This window comes from Nicotiana sylvestris, chromosome 8 (genome assembly GCF_000393655.2).
Source record: "Nicotiana sylvestris chromosome 8, ASM39365v2, whole genome shotgun sequence".
Taxonomy (NCBI): Eukaryota; Viridiplantae; Streptophyta; class Magnoliopsida; order Solanales; family Solanaceae; genus Nicotiana; species Nicotiana sylvestris.
This window is the reverse complement of record NC_091064.1, coordinates 2,239,029-2,262,209: the sequence shown is the minus strand read 5'-3', so window position 1 is coordinate 2,262,209 and position 23,181 is coordinate 2,239,029.

The following is a 23,181-nucleotide window of genomic DNA, read 5'->3' as shown; positions in this document are numbered from 1 at the left end:
ATACAGTTCACGGAATATCAAAGCGGTAAAAGCAATCAATTAGCACATAAGGCCCAAATCATGTAACAAAATCAGATAATGGATAAAGCCAACTATAACAATTATTCTAAGCTCGAATTCTTAAACCCTGAACCAGAGATTCTGGGTTCGATCCCCAGCTGAGTCGCCAGAGCTGTCACACCTCCTTTTACCTACCTGAAAGGGTATATAAGGGAGTTTTTCCAATTAAAGAACAATCGAAACAGGATTGTTCATTAAAAGATTCAGAGTCGCCACTTGGGAGATTTATGGTGTCCCAAGTCACCTGTTCAAATCCGGAATCGAGGAAAGGCTGACTCTGTATTACAGTCCGCGAACTAGAAATCCAAGTAAGGAATTCTGTTAACCCGGGAGAAGATGTTAGGCATTCCCGAGTTCCGTGGTTCTAGCACAGTCGCTCAACTGTTATATTCGGCTTGATTATCTGACTTTTAACGATTATGAACCTATGTGCAAATTTTAACTTTTAACCGCTTTTATTTAATTTTTAAAAAAGATTGAATGTTATTTAAAACGTGTCTTTGGATCGCGCCACATGAAATGCACCCACAATCCTAAACACATTTTAGTCAACGTTTTAAGATTTTGATTTGGGTCACATGAAATGCACACTCGAATTTAGGAAGGTAATGTTATTTAACGATGTGCGTAAAGCAGCTACGCGTTTTTAACTTGGCGAGGGCCATGGAAAATTTGCTAAATGGCACGCCTCGAATTTTAAGGATTAAAATATTAACTAAGCGAGGGCCATAAGTTATACATTTTGGCTAATCGGCGCGCCTCAACCCATTTTTAAAGGGTCTAGTTAATTAACTAAAGGTCTAAGGTGATTTGAATTCCATCAAACAAGTGTCTTAACCTTTAAGGATCAACAAAGTGCAATAGCATTTCGCTAATATAAAATCCAATCAACAGCAGGCCCAAATCAACAACAGGCCCAAATCAGAAATGAAACAGAGGTCTTGAGCGCAATTTGTAGGGCATCCAAAGACACTGGGCCAACACTAAAGGACCAGCTGCATATTTCGATGCCAAATCATACGTAAGAACTCAGAAGTGTACACATTTTGAATACCAATCATAAAACTATGTTGAGCACGTGACTAAACTAACATCTTTGCTTCTTTGATTATTTAAAGATAAAGCAACTAAAATTGTAATTCTGATCTTGTCTACACCTCGGACCCATGCTTGTCTTGGACTCACAAGACCACATCACAAGGAAAATGAGCTTTGGGCCCAAACGAGCCCAAGCCAGATTTCAAGGTCCACTGTTGGAGGCTTTAAGACTCGATATCGAGTCTCCTCAAAAGCAAATAACATATGTATAACCTTCCTTCCTAAAAATAAACAGGCCTCAACCTGCAAGGCTTGAAATGTATAGATAACTAGAGAAAAACTAAGCAACATGCTCTCAATCCAACAACACTGGCCTCAACAGGCCAAAACAAACCTGAAACATACTTGACATTACTAAACTTTCTTTGCAGCAGTTCTCTACTACTCATACATATGATCAGGGACCTTCATACATTTAAGCTAAGCAAGTGAAAGGGAAACATTTATACAACACCGTAAAAGAATATAAAAAGATAATGACAAGAAACTAAATAACTTATGTGAGCCTAGGAGGAACATGAGACAAAATATAATAAACTTCAAAGTTGGTAATGTAACAGAGAAGGGCAACAATCAGTTTCTTCGACTCAAATTACATGATTCCAACGCAAATAGCCATAACAAGCTTCATTTCCATTCAGGGTTTGAAGGAAATACCTGGAAATAAGATAGAAACCAAAATAGTGAAGAATCAGTAGCTAGCAGCAAGCAGCACAGAACAAATTGGAGTAACAATCAGTAAAACCCAAACTCAACACAGGTTGACACACAGCAATCCCCGAAACCCAACCTTGAACTAGTTTCCAAACCCAAATCAATTCACACTCAACCTCAGATGAACCAAAAATGCTTCAAAACTTTGAAAACTTTCAGAAACCCAAACAAAAGATCAATGAAACAGTGAAAACTTCAAACAAAACTAAACCCCCAAAGCTTTTCCAGCACAAGATCAAGCCATTTACACTTAAAAGGCTTCAGAAATTTTTTTGTAATCTAAGAACAACTTAAGATTTAGGGCAGAATTCAAATGGAATAGTGTTTTCTTATAAATTTTAGTCGTCTGGTGTATTTTTAATTTTTCAGCTCTCAAAATCTCTTCCTTGAAAGGCAAGAAAAGCCGCCTTTATAGGCAAGGCAAGTAGGGCAGCCTTAAAGAGTTCAAAATTGCACTTAAAACCTTCTAAAATTTTCATTTTAGCTTAGAAATCCCTAGTGTAAACCTCAGAATTTCAAAATAGCCCCCACCCCAGCTTCTAGGAAGCTTCCCAGTTTAGTTATATAAGATTCCCAAGCCTAGATTACCCAAATTACCCCTTAATGACCCTGTTATTACCTGAAAGAACCGAATAGATCATGGGTCGATTCGACCCAATTGAATTTATTCAGGTTCAGCCCAAACCCGTAAATCAAAAGATCAGAGGCATAAACCCAAACCCAACCCAAGTCGAATAGATTGAAACAAATGCTCATAACAGAGATGAGTCTGAACAACAGAAATCAAGTACTGGACTAAAATTAAAGAGATTACCAGATAAAATTACCCTAATTAATCAAGCTAAGTGACCTAACATTTTTAAAATAACATGTATAATAAACAACCCATAAACAAACACAAAAGACCTAACGGGACAACAAATAATAGAAGAAACGAAGAAGTAGAGGAGGAAAAGAACGGAGGAGACGAAAAGAAACATACCCAAGAAGACCCGGACAAAAGGGCCTAAGGGACAGCCTTCAACTCATCGATTACGGCCCAATCCGAAGTTAATCGTATGTTCTTAATATCAAGAACACACGAGTAACATCGATTTAGGCCTAAAATCTTCTAACCCTCGCCGATTCTAACCTCTGGACTTTTAGGGTTGTCCATTCAAATCCAGATTCGAGGAGCTTCACTATATTCAAGGGAAACGGAGTGGATTTCTGGAATGAGGGTGAGACGAGGACTCAGGGGTGTTATTTTGGGGACGATTGGGTGAGTTGGAGTTTTGGTCTCTTTCTTCGATCCAAGATTCGACGAGTTCTAGTAGGATTCGAGGGAGGGGTTTTGGAGATTTGGGAAGAGGAGAAGGAGGGGAGTCTATCGCGTTAATTTGGGATCGATTGGAGTACCACCGCCGGCGGAGATGATTTCCGGCAGGCGGTTCCGGCGGAGGCGATGAGGGTCTGGTGAAGGAGATGAGAGGGGGTAAGGGCTGTTTGGACATTTATATATCAAGATGAAGTCAGTTCTGGATTGTCAGATCAACTAACCTCGACGGTCGAGATCAAAGGATAACAAAACATCGTCGTTTCGGATGAAAGGGTGACCGGACCGAGTTGGGGCGCGGGTTTGGGCCAGGTTTCGAGTGGTTTGGACGGGTTTCAGGAACAATTGTTTGGGCCTGAGGAATTTTGAGTACAAATGGCCCAAATCAGGGTCTTCTCTTAATTAATCCAATTTCTTTTCATTTTCCTTTTCTGTTGATTTCTTTTCTTTTTTTTCTAATCAAATTAAAAATTAAAAATAAATCCTAAATTAACTCCTAATCAAATTATCCTAGAAAATTAAATTAATTTACCCTACTAATTATTACAACTAATTAAATACCAAATTAAAGTAAAACCAGCGAGATTCAAATCTAAAAATTGAACAATGCGAAATAAACCAATTTTATGATTTTCCATTTTTGTAAGGCAACTAAATTACTAATTGATTTAAAAATGCAAAATTAATCTCCTAAAATGCAAATGAAACATATTTTTGTATTTTTTTGAATTATCAGAAAATGCCACAAAATCCTCAAAATTCCAAATAATAGAAAGAAGTTATTTTGTTTTGAATTTATAGGAGTAATTCATATATAGGGCAAAAATCACGTACTCACAATAATGTCTAAGGGAAAAATTGAAATACAACTGGAAAGAAAGGTGGAGAGTCAAGGCCTACGAACGCCGTGCAGATACCTCAATAATCTCCTAAGTCAAAAGCCTCGATCAACAACCGCCACTATATCCAAAAGTGCATGAATCTGCACACAAGGTGCATGGGGTAATGTGAGTATACCAACTCAGTAAGTAACAAGCCCAACCTTTGGACTGATAGGTAGTGACGAACTCAACCTCATCAAAGGTAACAGAAATTATGTACATAAACGTAGGCATGCTTTCAGTTAAATAAACAACTCGAACAATAAAACAGAGCAAGTATATACAGGGTAAGGAAGTGTAACTCTGCTACGTCTACATACCAATGCACTTGCTGTATGGAATGCACCATCCTGAGTGTCTCATGTGCCCACAATCTCGAATGCTCATCCACTCAGTACTGTATATGGCTCATATGTCCCAAGAAGATCCATCCCAGAATATATACATCTCAGACAGCAGTCACTCAGTACTGAGGAAGGCCATTCCAGCCTATGGAGAAGATCCATCTCTAGATAATAATAATAACAACCTCATAACCACTCGTTACTGTATATGGCTCACAAGGCCCAGGGAAGATCCATCCCAGAATATATACACATCACAGACCAACAGTTTCCAGTACCGAGGGACATGCCAATCTAGCCTCATGGAGAAGATCCATCTCCATACCAAGGGAAGATCCATCCCTGAATATAATCAACTGCGCTCACTGGGGGTGTATAGACTCCGGAGGGGCTCCTTTCAACCCAAGTGCTATAACAAGCCAACAAAGGCATAATCAATAATATATTGCGGCGTGCAGCCCGATCCCATAACTATCACTCAATATCAGGCTCTCGGCCTCATTCAGTCATCACTCTCCAGTCTCACACACACTGGCTCAAAATGCCATGATACTAGCCCGAAACAATGATATGATATGTCAAATAGCAATAACCGAGACTGAGACATGATATAATATGCATGAACATGATCGGGTACAGAATATCAATGAAGCTAATGATATGACAGCAAGAAACGACCTCTTGGGTCTCGACAGTATTGGCGTGAATCCTTAACATGATAATTACCATGATTTATAGCTCATTAACTTAGTCACATGATCACAACACATATATCAGCAAGAAAGAGCCACTAAGTGGTGTCATGGAATGATCCAGGCCACAATTCTCACTGTGCATGCCAACACGACCGTCACTTGGCATTTGCGTCACCTCAATAGTAAGCATAGAACACATAGTTCGGGGTTTCGGACCCTTAGAATCAAGTTTGGATGCGTTACTTACCTCAAACCAAGCCAAACTCTAGCCCGCTATGCCTTTGCCTCTCGATTCGGCCTCCAAATGCTCCGTCTCTAACCAAAATCAGTATATTATCATCAATATACACTAAAGGAATGAAACCCATACGAAAATTATTAAATTAGATCAAAAATCCCGAATTTACTCAAACCCTCCCCCCCCCAGGCCCACATTTCGAAATCCAACAAAAATCATAAAACTAGAATTCTTATCCTCTCACGAGTCCATACATACCAAATGCACCAAAATCGGACATCAAATGTCCCCTTAAATACTCAATTTATACTCTCCAATTTCAAGCTCTAATTCCCCAATTTTATCCCTAATGTTTCCATAAATCCCATGATTAAACAACGGGAAATCATCACATATACGAGTATTAGGGCTCAAGTCACTTACCTTACTGATAAACCCTTGAATTCCTCCTCAAAATAGCTCTTAAAAGCTCCAAAGCCGATAAAAATGGTGGAAAATTAACCAAATTCGCGAAGTCCACAATTTATACTTTTTTCCCAAAGGTACCGCATCTGCGGTCAAAAATGTCGCTTCTGTGACGCCGCACCTGTGGAAAATCCATCGCATGTGCGGTTCCTACTTATGACCTCAGAAACTGCTTTTGCGATCACAACACCGCACCTACGGTCTCACATGTGCGCTCCACTATCCGCACCTGCGCCTCATGCCTCAGCTCTTCAAAATCTCGCATCCGCGATCATCTTCCGCTTCTGCGATCATCGCACCTGTTGTTCCCACTCTGCAGGTGCGAAAATATCAGAAGCAACAGCTTCAGCTGCCTTATTCCTCATCCAAACTCTCCGTTAACCATCTGAAATCATCCTGAGGCCCTCGGGACCTCAACCAATAATACCAACAAGTCATATATCAACACACGAACAAAGTTGAACCTTCGGAACACTCAAAACAATATCAAAACACCAAATCAACCTAGGATTCAAGCCTAACAACTTATAAACTTTCAAATTCCACAAATGACGCCGAAACCTATCAAATCACCTCCAAATGACCTGAAATTTTGCATACATGTCACAAATGACACTACGGGCCTACTCCAATTTCCGAAATTGCAATCCGACCCTGATATCAAGATTTTCACTACCGACCAGAAAACACCAAGTTTCCAATTTCGCCAATTCAAGAATCTACCATGGACCTCCAAATTCCATTCCGAACACGCTCCTAACTCCAAAATCGCCCAACGGAGCTAATCAAATCATAAAAATTCAAATCCGAGATCGAATACTAAAAAGTCAAGAATGGGTCAAACCTTTCAGATTTAAAGCTTCAAGCTGAGAATCCTTGTTCCATATCTATTCTGATTAACCTGAAAACCAAAACCGACGATAACATAAGTCATAATACACCATGTGGGGCTAGTCATGCTCGAGAATTGGCGAGCGAAGTGCAATGCTCAAGACGACCTATCGGATCGTTACAAATATTTGCTATCCTAACTAAGGTTTAGGTGTTGTTTTAATTCATTAAAATCTAGATTATTGACCGAAAAATGTGGCATGTGTCACCAATCCAAGTAAAAACTTTAGGAAATGAGATAATAACAAATGGATGGGAGCCAAATCCATTTAGTTAAGCATAGTAGGCTTATCCTTTTTCTTTTTCCTTTCTTTTTGTTTCAATTAATTCTTTTCTATGTAATATTCTTTAACCCTGAAATATGAAGTTAGTTTCAACGAAAAATGGTCATATTTATCTTTGTACTTTGGTAAATTAGTTATATTTACTCTCTTTAATTACATACATAAACGGAGCAGAAACTTTCTGTGAGTTTAATTATACTGTCAAATCACTTTTAAAGTAACTAGATTTAGTGTACGTGCGTTGCACGTGTATTATGCGTTATGCATAAAAGAGCGTATTTTAATTAGATAGAATAAGAATGAATTACATATATAGGTAACTGATGATGCAACAAATATTTAAATGGTAAACTATCTAAAATAGTGCATATTTAATTGAATAAGAATGAATTGAGTATAATATCAATTGACGATGCAAAAAAATCATTACATTAAAGAAATAGTTGTATTCAGTATGTAGAGACTAAACTGAGTGGTACAACGAAGCTTGGATGTGGAAGAATGAATTGAGTATATTATCGAAAAATTAATAAGACGAACAAAAGTAAAATATTATTTATATATTTAGTGAAAGATTATTGGATGAAATCTAAATAACTTACCAAAATTTGTTCGATTGGTGCACTTTGATGCCTCATCGAATGAAATAAAATTATTTGAAAAACCAATGGTCGAAAAGTGAGTATTGTTTTCTTCAACTAAAGTATTCTCCTTAAATCCAATCTCAGGCTCCTTGTGCGATGATTGGAAATTAGGATTGGCACTATTGATGCGTCCGTTTATTCACGCTATGCTTTTCAATGGTTATATTGAGAAGTGGGAAATTTATTTACAACAAAATAAGATTTGTTACATCATTTTTGTTCCAGGTAAAAAGTTTCACTTTAAGCTAATAAGATGGTTAAAACTATAATATGAAAAGACATGAAATAAAATATTGATACAATTACCTATTCATTAACTAATGTCACAATTTTTCGGGTGCCTTGATTTATTTTATTGTTGAACTCTTTTACTATTCCACTCCCAAACACTAACACTCGTATTACCCAACATGAATCAGATACTCTTAGACTATTAATTGGGACATACTGGTCTGACAATTCCTTTTCACTGGCAATTCAGGTGTACCTAAAATAAAACATGCATAAGAGTTTTATAAGTTATCAAAGCGACTAATTCAATAATTGATTATTTTTATGATATAAGGAAGATTGTTTACCTGAACAAATGTAATTGTTGAAATCTAAGTGATTCAAGCATGTCAATTGCAATTAACGCAAATCATGTAGTATTAATATTACATAGAATTAAAGGAGATAGTCTAATTTTATTTTTTTTTAAAACAAGCAACTTGAGCTGGCATAGCAATAAGTATTATTTATCATACAACAAAGAAAAAAATACTGATTTAAGTAATAAGACTTAGATCGAATGTCTAATCGATTTTTGTGATGAATTACAATTGTTCGATAATATGTATTAAATTTATAAATTACGTGAGATGTAAAATTAGTCACGTCCAAAACATGAAACAAAAATTATATAATAACAATTTGTTGATGCAACAATAAAGATAAATTGTTGATGCAACAATAAAATCTGGTGCATGCAAATGTGCTTGCAAAATACGAAGTAATAAAAGATGTTGATATTTGTAAAAGAAATAAAACCTGAAATTATAGTGTTGGAATAGGGCGAAGTTTGACAATTAAATTGTGACATTGTAGCTTTTTTATAGAAATATTTTGGTACACAAATTGATACATAAAAGGAATTATATGCTCGTGGAGAATCTAACTACAAAATTTCCTAGTTTAGATAATTTAATGACAAATAAAGTCATTTATTGAAAGTTGAACAAAGTAGTAAAAGTTTAGGAAAAAGCGTTATTAACTATTCTAGTGTATGAAAAAATTACCAAATATTTACTACTCCAAAGAATAAAGGGAATTTAACCAAAATCCGATAGACATACGGTCATTTAATGAGAGTGAACCAAGTAGTGAAAGTGCAGGAAATTCTTTTTATTTACTTTCCTTGTGTAAGAAACATGAAGACAAGTTTTACCAAATAATTAAGGCAAACAAACGAAGTCATAGGGAAGCGAAAGTTTAGGAAAACTTTTTTATTAACTTTCCTATGTAAGAAACGTGAAGAAACATTATACTAAATAATTAAAGCAAAATTAATAACAAATAATTGTGGCAAAAATTTACCAAATAATCTCGTTAACATTCCAAGATTGTTAAATTTTTATTAAATATAATAAAATACTTAAATTACTATATTGTCCAATGTGAATTCTATGTTTTAAAGGGTAAAAAAGGTGAACGACATTTCGCTAAGGCCTTCGTGCTTTTAATATAATATAGATTATAGATGAATTTATATGATAAGCATTAATTATAATAAATATTAATTAACCTGTTATAATGAATTAAATTTCACTATAATATAAAAAATATTTTATACTATCAATGCACTTTATTACTTAAATCTTTGACTTTATTATTTCACCTTGTTTGATGATATTGTATATCTTGGATGAGGTAAACATATATAATTGGTGAATGGTGATAGATACATTTTGGAGAGCTAATTGCTGTTGGCAGGTGTACCAAAAGTAACGAGATGCTTAATTAAAAGCTAGAGTACTCAAGCAAATCAATTTTATTAGCTTTAGAAGTTAGGTCAATAAAATTGGATGGTACTGGTATTTATTGGACTAGTGGTGGTGAGGCGATACGAACAAATAATAAAGTGAAAAGAGCTCGGGCTAGCCAGTTTTCAGATTGGTAATTGAAAATCGCCAGCCTTTGCTAAGTTATTAAAAAATAGCCCTTATTCGGCTGCACCACAGAAAATTACTGGAGATTGATGCACCTGTGTAAAAACTTCTAGCATATTATGCTGCAACTCCAACACACAAAAAGTTCCAACATAATATATTGGAGATTGGGGCAGATGTGTATGAACTTCCAGCATATTATGCTGGACCAGCATATTATGCTGGACCAGTATATTATGCTGGAAGTTCACATGTAAAAAAATAACTCCAGTATATTATGTTGGAATATTTTTCGAATTTTGAACAGTGTTTTCGTTCATATTTATCTTTATATGAAAAGTAGTTAAATTTTGATTATTTTTGAAACTGTGGCTATTTTTCAATTATCAATTATAAATTTGGCTATTTTTAAATTTCACCCGATAATAAACCATGTGATCTGATCCCTTTTAGTCCAACAATTTGCTATACCTAAATAGACTCCACCTTCATATGGATTCGCATTAAAAGAAAAGAAAAAATAATGGGAAAATGTTATAATTATTTATATCCATTCAAACGGAAAATTGAAGCTAAATCGGCGAATAGTACTTCATCTGTTTCATTTTATGTGAAGGTGTTTGATTAATCTTGAAGTTTGAAAAAGGAAAGACTTCTAAAACTTTTGGTATTAAATATATAGTAACATTTATGTGGGTAAGAGTTTTAAAGTTAAATTATTTTTAATAAAAACATATTATTTTTATGGAAAGATTAAAAAGAAAAATGTATCAATAAGTAAAAGATTTTTTTTCTTAAAGTTAACAAGATTTCTTTCTCCATAATGTCATGTAGTGTCTCATGCCATGTCAAGTTGCAGACTGAACATTATGGCCAAACAGGGTAGAAGTTCAATTTCATCCCATTGAAGATTTCTTTCTTTTCATTTGATTTGATGAAAGTTTTTTCTTTTTTCATTTAAATCTAAGGAAAGGAAGTTTGAGACTAGAAGATATATGAATATCAGAATATTCATATAATGAGAAAGGAATAACGAAGTTAATTGTATAATTATTTTTTTTGGTCGAAAAGAAGAACTTATATTATAGATAGTTAAATAGTACTAGTAGTACATAGAATAAGATGTATCATAGGCATCGTAGTAGCTAAGCTAGAGTGCGTAAGATTAACTACATGTGCCCCAACATGGGGATCAGTACTAGATAGTAAGTCATAACTACGCAAAACATTAGTATTACAAGAACTAAATATAGCAGGGAGCAATTGTGTTGAAGCAGGTACGAGTCTCCTTTGTAGGGTTTTTTGCAGATCTTGCTGAAAATAAGGTGTGACAAAAGGTGGTGGATGTGCAAAAAGTATGCAGTTATCCTTAGCATGCATGAATCTATATTTAGCTAAACTGTCAGCGACACAATTCTGCTAATTGTATAATTGTTCAAAAAATGGGACTTGTAATTGATATTGGTCTTGCTAAATATAGTAATATCTCTTTTGATAGGTGAGCTTTGGATATACAACTTGAACTCCACTTACTCAATCTTGAACCATTCACATAACCATATTAATATTGTCACTGGACAGTTGGCAAGAAAGGTTCAATCCTCAAAGAGTATTATCATTGAACTCATTTTTAATCTCATGAGTTCGTGCAATTATAATTTTAGTTGATTTTTACACGTAAAGTTATGCTCAACGTCAAAAATATTAGATAAAATGATATATTCTTTGTATAAGTCAAAATTCGTCCTTAGAATATTTAAGCTAATATAATACTAAGGAAAGAGTTCCCAAGTCGTTGTCTGTCGAAATGGCCCAAGGAGCAGCAAAGTCTGTGGTCGAGGGGTCAACAAGAGCCATGGTCAACAAGAGCTGTAGTCAAGGTTCCAACAAGGGACAAGGTCGAGGTCGAGTACCGTTGACAAAGCTGTAACAGCTAGTTTTCGAGATAGGACATTAAAGAGAATATTTTTGTGGATATTCTTTATACTTGTACTATTAGTGTTTCTAAGGAACATGCCCCATATAAATAGAAAAAAGAGACAATGATAGGGGCATATGATATTCATTTTGTAAAGAACACACTTTGACTAAAAGATTTAGCTCTCACTTGCTAAAAAACAAAAATCACATTTTCACTGAGATTCTTGGCCATACTTCTCCATCAGATCCGAGAATAACTCGAATATTAAAGGATTTATCTATCATTCATATTGTCAGGAGGAACATCCACCTATTCCATCCTTTATTGGGTGAATCATTCCTCCTATTTACTTAAATACCATTTATTGTTGTTCATTGCAATTAAATGCTATATTATTGCTCATGATTTCTAGAACAGTTACTACATATTATTCCCTCCGTTCATCTAGGTCTACCCGACATTCATTGTTTCATTAAAAACTCCATCTAGGGATATTATTATTAACTAAGATTAATCCTTATTCATATACATTTAATTATTTGAACCAAGGTCTACATTTTTTTTGTCAAACAATTTGGCACCGTCTGTGGAGATTTCATAGTTAAACTTTTAATTCCCTCTAGATATACAGCTAGCGCAGGTCATTAACATATAAAAAAACCAAGACCTCCTTTCTTCACGTATAGAAAATTCCACATGGAAGGTAACTGAAAAGAAAGGATGAAGATAACAAGTGACCTCCCAACCAACCTCATGAATGTCATCAACAAAAGCTATGAAACGGCAGGTGAGGATACGACGCCATCCGCGTCCCCTAGGTAAGATGGGTCACCGCCCCCACACTGCAGCATAACAAAAACCCGTGGTAAAGGAACCTCCACGTCTGCAGAAGAAGGGACAACGCCAGCTGTGAAAAAACTTCTTGAGGCATGGCTAGCTAATATGCTAACAAGCGTCCTCAACAAACCCGCTCCAGGCACGCCTGCAGAAACCCCAAGGACTTGCACGATACAGCAGACTGACGAGCAATGCAACCACTCCTACCTCCAGGTATAACTCACAATGTCGTTGATAGTGCAGGTGACAATGCCCTAGCCGCCATTCTAAAAAGGATGTAGCAAATTGAAAAAGAAAACAAGGCGCTCTGAGACCAGATGAAAGACCACCAAGAACATGTCGATAAGATATCGGGCGCTCCTAAGATGCTACTAAAGAGAGACATCGGCCGATTCGTCGAGCAGCTGTACAATGACAATGCAGCCCCGCATGCTATACCAAAGACCTTCAAAATGCCTCCCTACCTCAGGATATATGACGACATGATCGATCTTGAAGATCACATGACTTATAATGTCATTGCCGTGAAAGACAACGACCTCACGAAAGAACAAATATCCTCCATTTTGCTAAAAAGTTTGGTGAAACCCTCATAGTAGGAGCATTGGCGTGGTATTCATTGCTACCAGCCCGCGCATAGAAACTTTCGAAGAAATAGCCGACAAATTTGTAACCGCCCATGCTGGAGCCAAAAAGGCAGAGGCGAGAGTAAACGACATATTTGCCATCAGGCAATCTTTGAGAGAGGGGTTGAGGGACTTCATTGCCCGATTCAACCGAGTAAGGATGACTCTACAAAACATATCTGAAGGGATGACAGTCGTAGCCTTTCAGAACGGGCTGAATAGAGACGGTTCGAGAGCAACTAGAAAATTTTTAAGTTGGCTGATGAAGTATCCCCAACCACTTGTGACGAAATCCACAATGCTTATTGTGCCGAAGTCCGTGCAGATGAGGATGACCTCAACGGGCCAACTTACCGACTAACCTCAGTACAAATTGAATCTAGGAAAGATTGAAAAGATAGCACCAGAAAAGATCATCTAATTCCGTGTGTGTCACCTATAGAGATAGTCTTCACCCTGGAGAAGCTCAGACCGAAAGTGAAATGGCCGTCGAAGATGAGATCGGATCCGAACACCAGAAGTTCGATGCCCTCTGTGAGTTCTACCAGGAACGAGGGAATAAAATTGAAGACTGCATCACCCTCAAACAAGAAGTCGTGAACATTTTGTGACAAGGACATCTCAAAGAGCTGCTAAGCGACAAGGGAATAACCAATTTCGCCAGAGGACATGAACACCAGGTGTCACACCTTTTTTTACTACCCCGCAAGGGATATAAGGGAGTTTTTTAAATTAAAGTGACAATCGAAACGAGATTTACTTATATTTAAATTTAGAGTTGCCACTTGGGATAATTTATGGTGTCCCAAGTCACTAGTTTAAAATCTCGAATCGAGGAAGTTGACTCTTATTTATGGTCTGCGAACACAGAAATCTGGGTAAGGAATTCTGTTAACCCGGGAGAAGGTGTTAGGCATTCTTGAGTTCCGTGGTTTTAGCACGGTCGCTTTGATCATACTTGGCTTATTTTAGAACCTACGTGCCTTTTCAATTTACCGCTTTTAATCAAGAAATTGTCCTAAAACGAGTCACGCGAACGTGTACTTATTTGTTTGGCGCATCAAAAATTATGTCACGTGAACGTGTCCACGACTAGTAACGCTTTATTATTATTAAGAAAAGTTTGGCCAAAGTTGCGCGAACGCATACTCTGGTTTTGTTTTAAAAATCATAATCATGTCACGCGAACGTGTTCACGACCACGATAATATATTAAACGGGCCTAGGGCAACTACGAGCATTTGTCATTTTATATCTAAGTCATAAGATTAATACGAGGGTCATGAATGATTAACTTATGGATGGCACACCTCAGACTAAATTAAGAGTCTTAACTAATTAAGAAAAGCTTGAAGAAATTGTAATTACTTAGTCTAAAGTTCAAACCTAATTCATTAATCAGAAAAGACTAGCACTAAATGAAATCGCTCTATTTAATTTCAAGTCCTGGGCCTGGACTGAGGCCCAATAGCCAATTGCCTATTACTTGACAAACACGAGAGCATAATTAGGCTCACGATGCAGCCCAAATCGAGAATCTAACATGCAGAAAGGGAAGTTTGGCACAACTGGACCGATGCTGATAGCCCAGTTTAGTACTTCAGCACTAATATTTGAGGCAACACTACATTTTTCATGAAATCTTTGAATCTGAACAAATATTGACTACCTTAAACACATGTAAAACACATTTGAAGGCCAACATATATTGTCACACCTCCTTTTTCACCTACACCCGCAAGGGCATAAAGGAATTTTTCCAATTAAAGGACAATCAGAACGGGATTTAATATTATTATTCAGAGTCGCCACTTGGGAGATTAATGGTGTCCCAAGTCACCGGTGGTATCCCGAACCGAGGACACGTATGACTCCGTTAGCAGTCCGCGAACCAGAAATCTGAGTAAGGAATTCTGTTAACCCGGGAGAAGGTGTTAGGCATTCCCAAGTTTAGTGGTTCTAGCACGGTCGCTCAACTGTTGTATTTGATCTTATCTGATTTCAAAACATGTTCTTGCTTATGTTTTTTTTTAATTTCGAACCGCTTTTATTATTATTATGAGAATTGCAACGTCATGAAAACATGTCTCGAACCGCGTCACAATCAATGCACCCGTGGTCGTTGACACATTTCGACTCCGTTGAGATTTGGATTTGGGTCGCATCAATGCGCACCCGAGTTTAAGAAGGTAATTTATTAAAAAACGCTCCTAAAGTATCTAACGCGTTATTATCATTAGGGAAGGACATGAAATTCGCTAAACGGCCCATTCCGAATTCTAAGAAATTAAGACAATATTTATCGAGGGCCTCGCAAATTGTAGTTTTATTTGGCGAGGCTCATCTCATTTTGTTATTTAAGGGTATTTAAACTAAAAAAAAACTATTTGTTATCTACTATGGCTCGTCTCCAATAATCAATAGATCTAGTTAGTTAATAAATTGAGAGGGCTCTTACATTTTAATTGAACGCAATTGGATCCTGATGACCCACAGATCGCAAGGAACGCTGGTTCACTAATTCTAACATTTAATGGGGCCTTGAGTGATGCCCAAGAGCCTATTGAAGGAATTTCTCATAAGCTGGGCCTTTAAAGGGAGGCCCAATTTGAAACTTATTGCAAGTTGGACAAGGACCCAGGATCGAAACTGGGCAGGGATACCACCAGCTTACAAACACACCACTAAACGATTCCCAATTGATCCTAAACTAACAATGACAATTGTGACCACAGAGCTTCAAATTTTTAAATATAGAACCAATCATTAACTAATCATCAAACTCAAACAACTACGTTCAACTTTTTTAAACAAAAACAAATTAACGTGCACGATTTCAGTAACATTTCCCAACAACAATTAGCAATCTCAACTATGATTATCAATTCAATACATTAATCAACAATCCAAACACCTACTGGACTTAAATCTGATTGAAATGAACCTGGAAGAACACGAATCAATTAACAGTTCACTAAGTGTCACAGGCTTACTAAAACTAAATGAATATCCCATACTTAGCAACTAAACAGATAGTTTTATCTTCATAACAAATTGATCCAAACATCAATAATATAAAAAGAAACTAAGCAATGGTTTAAAAAATTGATTTGTTTATTCCAATTTGACTCATATTCACAAGTTTCTCCATATTCAAGCAAACTTCAGCTCCATCACAATTCGAGAGCATACCTGGATGTGAACAGAATAGGAGTAGGAGAGAGTCAGTCAACAACAACAAAAACAGTCATCAGTTGACAAAATTGTCAGTTACATCACAGCCTCAAACCCAGAATCAGTACCCAGTAAACTCAGAAGAAAGAGTTCATTCGAACAACAAACCAACAGACTTGGAATCGAAATTTTAATCCAGGTTCAATTCATTTCAGCTTATCAACGAAGAGCTACTGTTTCAGACTTAAAAACAAGCCAGAAATCAATAAAAGCTCTAGAAAATTCAATGAATCACTCGAGACTTTCTTCAACTCAATGAAACAGTAGAAGTACTTTTTTCAGATTGGGAATCGTATGCTCACTATTTCAGCCCCCATTTTTGGACTTTTCTTCTAAAGTTAAGATTTGAGAGAATTTTTTTTGAATTTCAAAATTTTCAGCCCCTGTCCTCAAGGCATTTGATGCCCTTTTATAGGTGACAAAAGAGGGTTAATCAGATTTTAGGTTTTTTTTAGTCCCTCCCTTATTTTCAGTTTAGTCCCTCTATTCTTGACTTGCTAAACAAGTAAATCCCTCTATTGTGCTAACATCCACACTAAAGTACCCTTCTAGAAGGCCCTAGGATGCTCTTCTACCCCTAAAATACCTATACTACCCTTACTCCTACTTTGAAATTACTATTCCTAAAGAAATTGCCCTTTTCTATGCCTAAAATGCCCTTCTAAACTTCTCAAAGTTACTGATTCTACCTACATTCTCAACAGCTATAACCAATCCCCTAAATTAATTCAAAACTAACTAGGACTGATTAATTAGAACTCAGAAATTACCCAATTGAACTAACCAATCCCAATTATTCAATCACCCAAACCCAAACAACTTAGAAAAACCAGGAGAACAGGATCAGTCAACAATAAATGAAATTAAACTAGCATTTAACCAATAAGCTCACAATTGACCATTCGAACATTAAATTCAGAACTAAAAAGCAATTTGAAATCAACCTAAAACATCTAGCTAACTTTAATGGACAAAATGGTATTGAATCCAAACTAATCAATTATGCCGATTATGTAATTAAAATTATGATTAACTAATAAATGACATATGCATCAAACTAAACTAAAATGCGAAGATGTTTTACTGATTAAAACAGATGGAACAAGGAACAAGGAACAAAGAAGATTTAAACTATACTGATACACAAAAATAAATCGTAAAATTAACAGAACACTTTAATGAAATCAAAACTATAACTAGAATTTCAACTATGCAAGTAAAAAGAAACAAGAAAGCTCACTGAAGCACGAGAAACTCCGGCCAGCTGCTATCATCCGAATCTTTCCAGATTTTTGACACATAACATCCCTAACCATGTGTTTTTACAAGAGAACACATGGTTAAGGATATTATGGTCTAAAATCACAAAGATTTTGGGTTAGGGTTTTGGCCAGAAATTTTTAGATATGAAATTCGAGCCGCTTCACCGAGATTTGAAGGAAGATGGTCATGGATTTGGGTTGAGGGAAGTCCGGGGATGGTGTGGTATGATTTTGGTCCAGTTTGGATGAATTTGTGACTTGGCCGGAAAACTTCAATCGGAGATTCGACGAGCTCCGGCAATATTCGAGGGAAACCAATGGTAGGAATGGAAAGAGGAGAGTGAGGAGGACGAGGGGTGAAACTTTGGGGTGATTAATATCGGCGCCGCCACCGGCGATCTAGGGGTTTCAGGGCGGCGCGGCTAGGGTTTGTGGGGGGTGAGGAAGACGATGGGGAATGGGGTGGAGGGGACCTTCGGACACTTTTATAGTACGCCTACCCCGCCTCTGAGCCGTTGATCTTGTTAACCTCGACGGTTTGGATTGATCGACGCCAAACGGCGTCGTTTTGATTTTAGCGTATTGCGCCGGATGGGGAGAGGGTTCTGGGCTTGGGTCGGAACACTGATTTGGGCTGAGGTTTGGGTTAAATTGAGATGAGCCCAATTTTGTTCTTGTTTGTTTTTTTTTTCTCTTTTATTTCTTTTATCTATTTTTGTATTTTGTTTTCCACTTTGTAATTTTGTATTTATTTTCCTGATTTTATAAAATTGCAAAAATTAAAATAAAGTCCTAATATATTTCAAAACTAAACTAATTAAATTCTAAAATTATTTAAAACCTATTTTACGCCAAATTTACGATTAAAACAACTAAAATGCGAAAGTGAGCTATTTTGTAATTTTTCATGTTTGGTTCTAAAATAAACTAACCCGTAATTGATCCTAAACATATAAAATTATATCCGAAATGCAAATGTATATTTTTTGTATTTTATATGAATTAACATGCACAAATAAAATGCAACCATTATCAGAAAATGATACCAAAATGCACAAAAAAATTGTAAAAATAAAGAAAAATTATTTTGTTGGAATTTTGGGAATTATTCATATATAGGGCAAAAATCACGTGCCCACAGCTGCCCCTCTTTGCTTGTAAACATGAAATGTTTTCGGGCAAAGATAAGTGAGCAAATACGAGCGATTTTTGCCCGTTTGGAAATTCCGTGTGAAGCATTTTTTGAAAAGCTTGACCGCACCCTGCTTCAGAGGTTGCCTACATATCCTGGGCTAAACAGGAATCAGGTCAGTGTAGTTCGGGAATGTCTGGTAGCTGGGACTACCATGAGCTGTGATTTCACTGCGATTGTTGTTGCTGCTGCTTGCTAACTTCCCTTATTACACCACGTCAAAGATAAAAGAAGCTGAACTAACTATGCTCTATGAATTACAAAAGTCCTATCTAGATTCTTCAAACTTTGCTCTTGTACTTCCTTGTTGTCTTGTGTTTTCTTGTTGCCTCATTGTCTTGTGTTTTCTCGATAAAATTCCTTGTTGCTACTTCAACTGGTCAACTGAGATGTTGTTCCCTCTCTCCAAACTGCTGAACTTGAGTAAACTTGAACTCGAATGTATTTCTCTGTTATCCAGGCGGGCTCCTAACTGCTGAACTTGAAATTGAAAATACTCCTCTATTATCCAGGCGGGCTCCTGACTTCACAGAAATAGACAAAACGAAGAAAACTTTCTGCCCCAGTTTGGAAACTGGGCACATATTACCGGATATTAATAGGAATTTGACTAAAGCTAGACTTGAAATACCTCTGTTGTACAGGCGGGCTCCTGCTTTCCGAAACTTGAATTGTATACCTCTGTTCTCCAGGCGGGCTCCTGACTGCGACTACCTAAAAATTTAGCACTTCCATTCTCCCGGCGGGCTCCTGACTTCGCCTACTTAAAAATTTAACACCTTCATTCTTCAGGCGGGCTCCTGACTTCAACTACTTAAAAGTTTAACATCTCCATTCTTCAGGCGGGCTCCTGACTTCGACTACTTAAAACATTTAACACCTCCATTCTCCAGGCGGGCTCCTGACTTCGACTACTTAAAAATTTAACACCTTCATTCTTCAGGCGGGCTCCTGACTCCTGTAAGCACGTGATTTTTGCCCTATATGAGAATTACTCCAAAAAAAAATTCAAAAATAAAATGATTTTTCTTGGTGTGCCATTTTGTGATATTTTGTGACATTTTGAATAATTATTTGTATTTGTTTATGCATGTTTATTTGCTAAATTAATAAAAAATACAAAAATATGTCACATTTGCATGTAGGATTTAATTCTATAATTGTTACTAATTAAATTTGTTTACAAAAAATTAAAAATTACAAAAATAGGCATCGTTTGCATTTTTAGCATTTAATGACCAAATATACAATTTTATGCTTAATTAATACTTAATTGTGCGTTAATTATTATTAGGAGTTAATTTGCGATTAATTTAGTTCTTAATAATAGTTTAAGTATTTTTATAATTTAGTTTTAGAAAAATAAAAGAAGAAAAGAGAGCGAAAATATAAAGAAAATCGGAATTAGGCCTCTTCTTCAACTTCAAGCCACAGGCCCAAAAATGGTCCAATCTTCCCTACGACCCAGTCCATTCCGAACTGGGTCGACCCAGTCCATAACCCAAAAGACCCAATACCCCTATCTTGCATTTCAAAGACACAAAACAAAAAATAAAAAAAAATTTTTTTAGAAAACCCTAAGAAATGCCTAAAGCATCCGCACCCCCCCCCCCTATTCTCTTTCTTCTTCCTCAAAACTTCAAGCTCCAATGGCTGCCATAGCCAACCATGGCTACTCACCTTCTTCGTCCACACAAACACCCTCGCGTCCAAACGACCCCCCCGTCATCCATTAAAACCACATAACCACCTTCAAGCTCGAACTCGACAACCATGGTCGCTATTGCTGTGTCTTCATCATCGACGACCAGTCCGTCGACTCCCTTTCACCATCATCGTTTCCACTGCAGAATCAGTCCTCAACTTCACGTCCTAACAGTCCAGCCATGGATGCTGCTCGCGCTACTGCTACTGTTTCATCTTCTTTGTTTCGTCGACTTCGAATTGGGTGGTCGAAGATCCGAGCTCCAGCCATGGATGTTGCTCGCGCCACTGCTGCCCGTTTCCATCATTACTGCTGCGTTCGGCTCCCAGCTGCTACTGCTTCATGCAGTTTCTTCTTCCTCCGTCGCGCTGCTGCTAAGACGTCTATTTCTGCTGCTTCTCGACGGACTGCTTCATGCAGTTTCTTCTTCCTCCGTCGCGCTGCTGCCAGGACGTCTGTTTCTGCTGCTTCTCGACGGACTGCTGCTCGTCGCAGCAGTTGCTATTGTTTCGTTGTTGCTTCGTCTTCTTCGATTTGTCAAAGGTCGAGGGTTTTTCGTTGAGTCGAAGCCCGTACGGATTTGTTTACAATCGTCGTTCGTCGTTTCATTTCCGGTTAGTTGATTTTTGAATTTCATTTATCATCCATATTTTTGTTTGGTATTTTCCGGATCCAAAATCGTTAAAGAATTCAATTCTTGTTTTGTTCGTTGTTCATCATTAAAATCATTTTTCTAGTTTGTTCATGTTCATGTGCTTTGTTAAAATTAATTTTCAGATTTTAAAATAGAAGTTTAATTAATTGTTTTCATATTCATTTCATGTTTGTATTATTGTTTAAGTGAATATTTGTTAGTTTGATGTTTGTCAGATTCAAATTGAAATTTAATTAAATATTTCTTCAATTTGTTTCATGTGTTTATGTATTGTTAGAAATTGTTAATATTGTTAAGTTCAAGTTTAAGTTCATAATTGTTTCTTCGTCGATCTTGTTATTTGTTTAAAGAATTTAGTTGTATTAAAGGAATATATTGTTTTAATCGTTTAATCCGTCATGTTTGTTGTCTTAAAATAGATTCATTCATGTTCATACTTTGTTTGGATGATCTTGAATCCGAATTTTGTATAGTTTGATTTCTTGTTTACCATTTATGATTATTGCTTGAATTGTTCTCATAATCTTGTTTAAAGTTTAATATAAGAATTGTTTGTTGTAATGTTGTTAGAGTTGATTTTAAGTTCAATATGATTGAATTTAGAAATCTTCATACTTTGTTTGTTGTTGTTGTTGAATCCGAAAATAGGATTGTTTGTTGCTAAAATATTGTTCAATCAAATTTTAGTTATTCTTGGTTGTTCAATTTGTGTTCATATGATTTGTTGTTGAAATGTTGTTAAAATCATGTTCATGTGATATTGTTGTTATGATGTTCATCCATGTTCATATTGTTGTTTGAACATTGTTAGAAATTGATCATATTGTCTATATTTTGGTTAAGTTTGATTAATTGATGTGTTATAGCTGATGAGTAGTTTGGTAAATTTGTAATACGTTCAGGGGTAGTTTGGTAATTTCAGTAAGATCGGAAGGGGTAGTTTAGGAATTGTACATTTTGTAATTATTTATTTGAAGCATGGGGGACAAAATGAAATGGGGTGGGTTGTGATATGATTATTTAATATAAAGGGGGACAAGATTTAAATTAAAGGGGAATCTTGCATTATTTTAAATAAGGCATGGGGGACAAAATATAATGGGGTGGTGTGATATATTTATTTAATGTAATGGGGATGAGTGGGAAGATAATGGGTTTGGTAGAGAAAGGGATTGATTTTAATTGATTTATGGGATGAGATATATATATGTGAAGTCTTGAACACAAGAGAAGAGAGAAAAAAAAAGGGACAGAAAAAAAAGAGATTGAAAAAAAGCTGAACATCTATTCCGAAAAAAAAAAAAACATTGAAACTCTCAAGAAAAGAAAAACATACAAAGAAAAAAAAAATTTGAAAAATTAGAAGAGAAAGTAGTACACACCTGAGAAATATTCTGGTATACAGGTGTAGAAATTAAGGGTTGAAGATTAACTAGCCTTTCAAAAATCTGAAAATTTCCTTTGGTTTCTGTCCATTATTTTCGGCATTCCTGGATTTTATTTTGAATTTTTCAAAGCTGTCACTGGGATTTTCGTTGACTGGTTATTGCTGGTTATTGTTGCTGTTGCTGTGTTACGTATTACGTTGCTGACTTTCTTCTTCTTATATTGACAATATCAGGTACACAACTGTAATTTTGGCATTTTGTAAGCTGAAATGAAGAATGGAGTGTTAAATTTTTAATTTAGTTTAATTTAATTTTTGTATTGTATTTAGGTTATTCATGTATTATTATTCTGTAAATCACTGTCATCGGCATAACTAGGCATATTATAGCGACGTATTAAATAACGCCTTTACCAGATTATTAGGAAATATAGTTAAGCCTGATTATTAATTAAAATTGTTTAAAAAAAAAATAGAAGAAATAACGTAAAAATGGCGTTATTGAATCAGTTTGGCAAAAATTAACTAAGTTCCTTATTCATAAGGTTTTTCGTCAACGATAAGTTAATCCGAATCATGTAGTCAA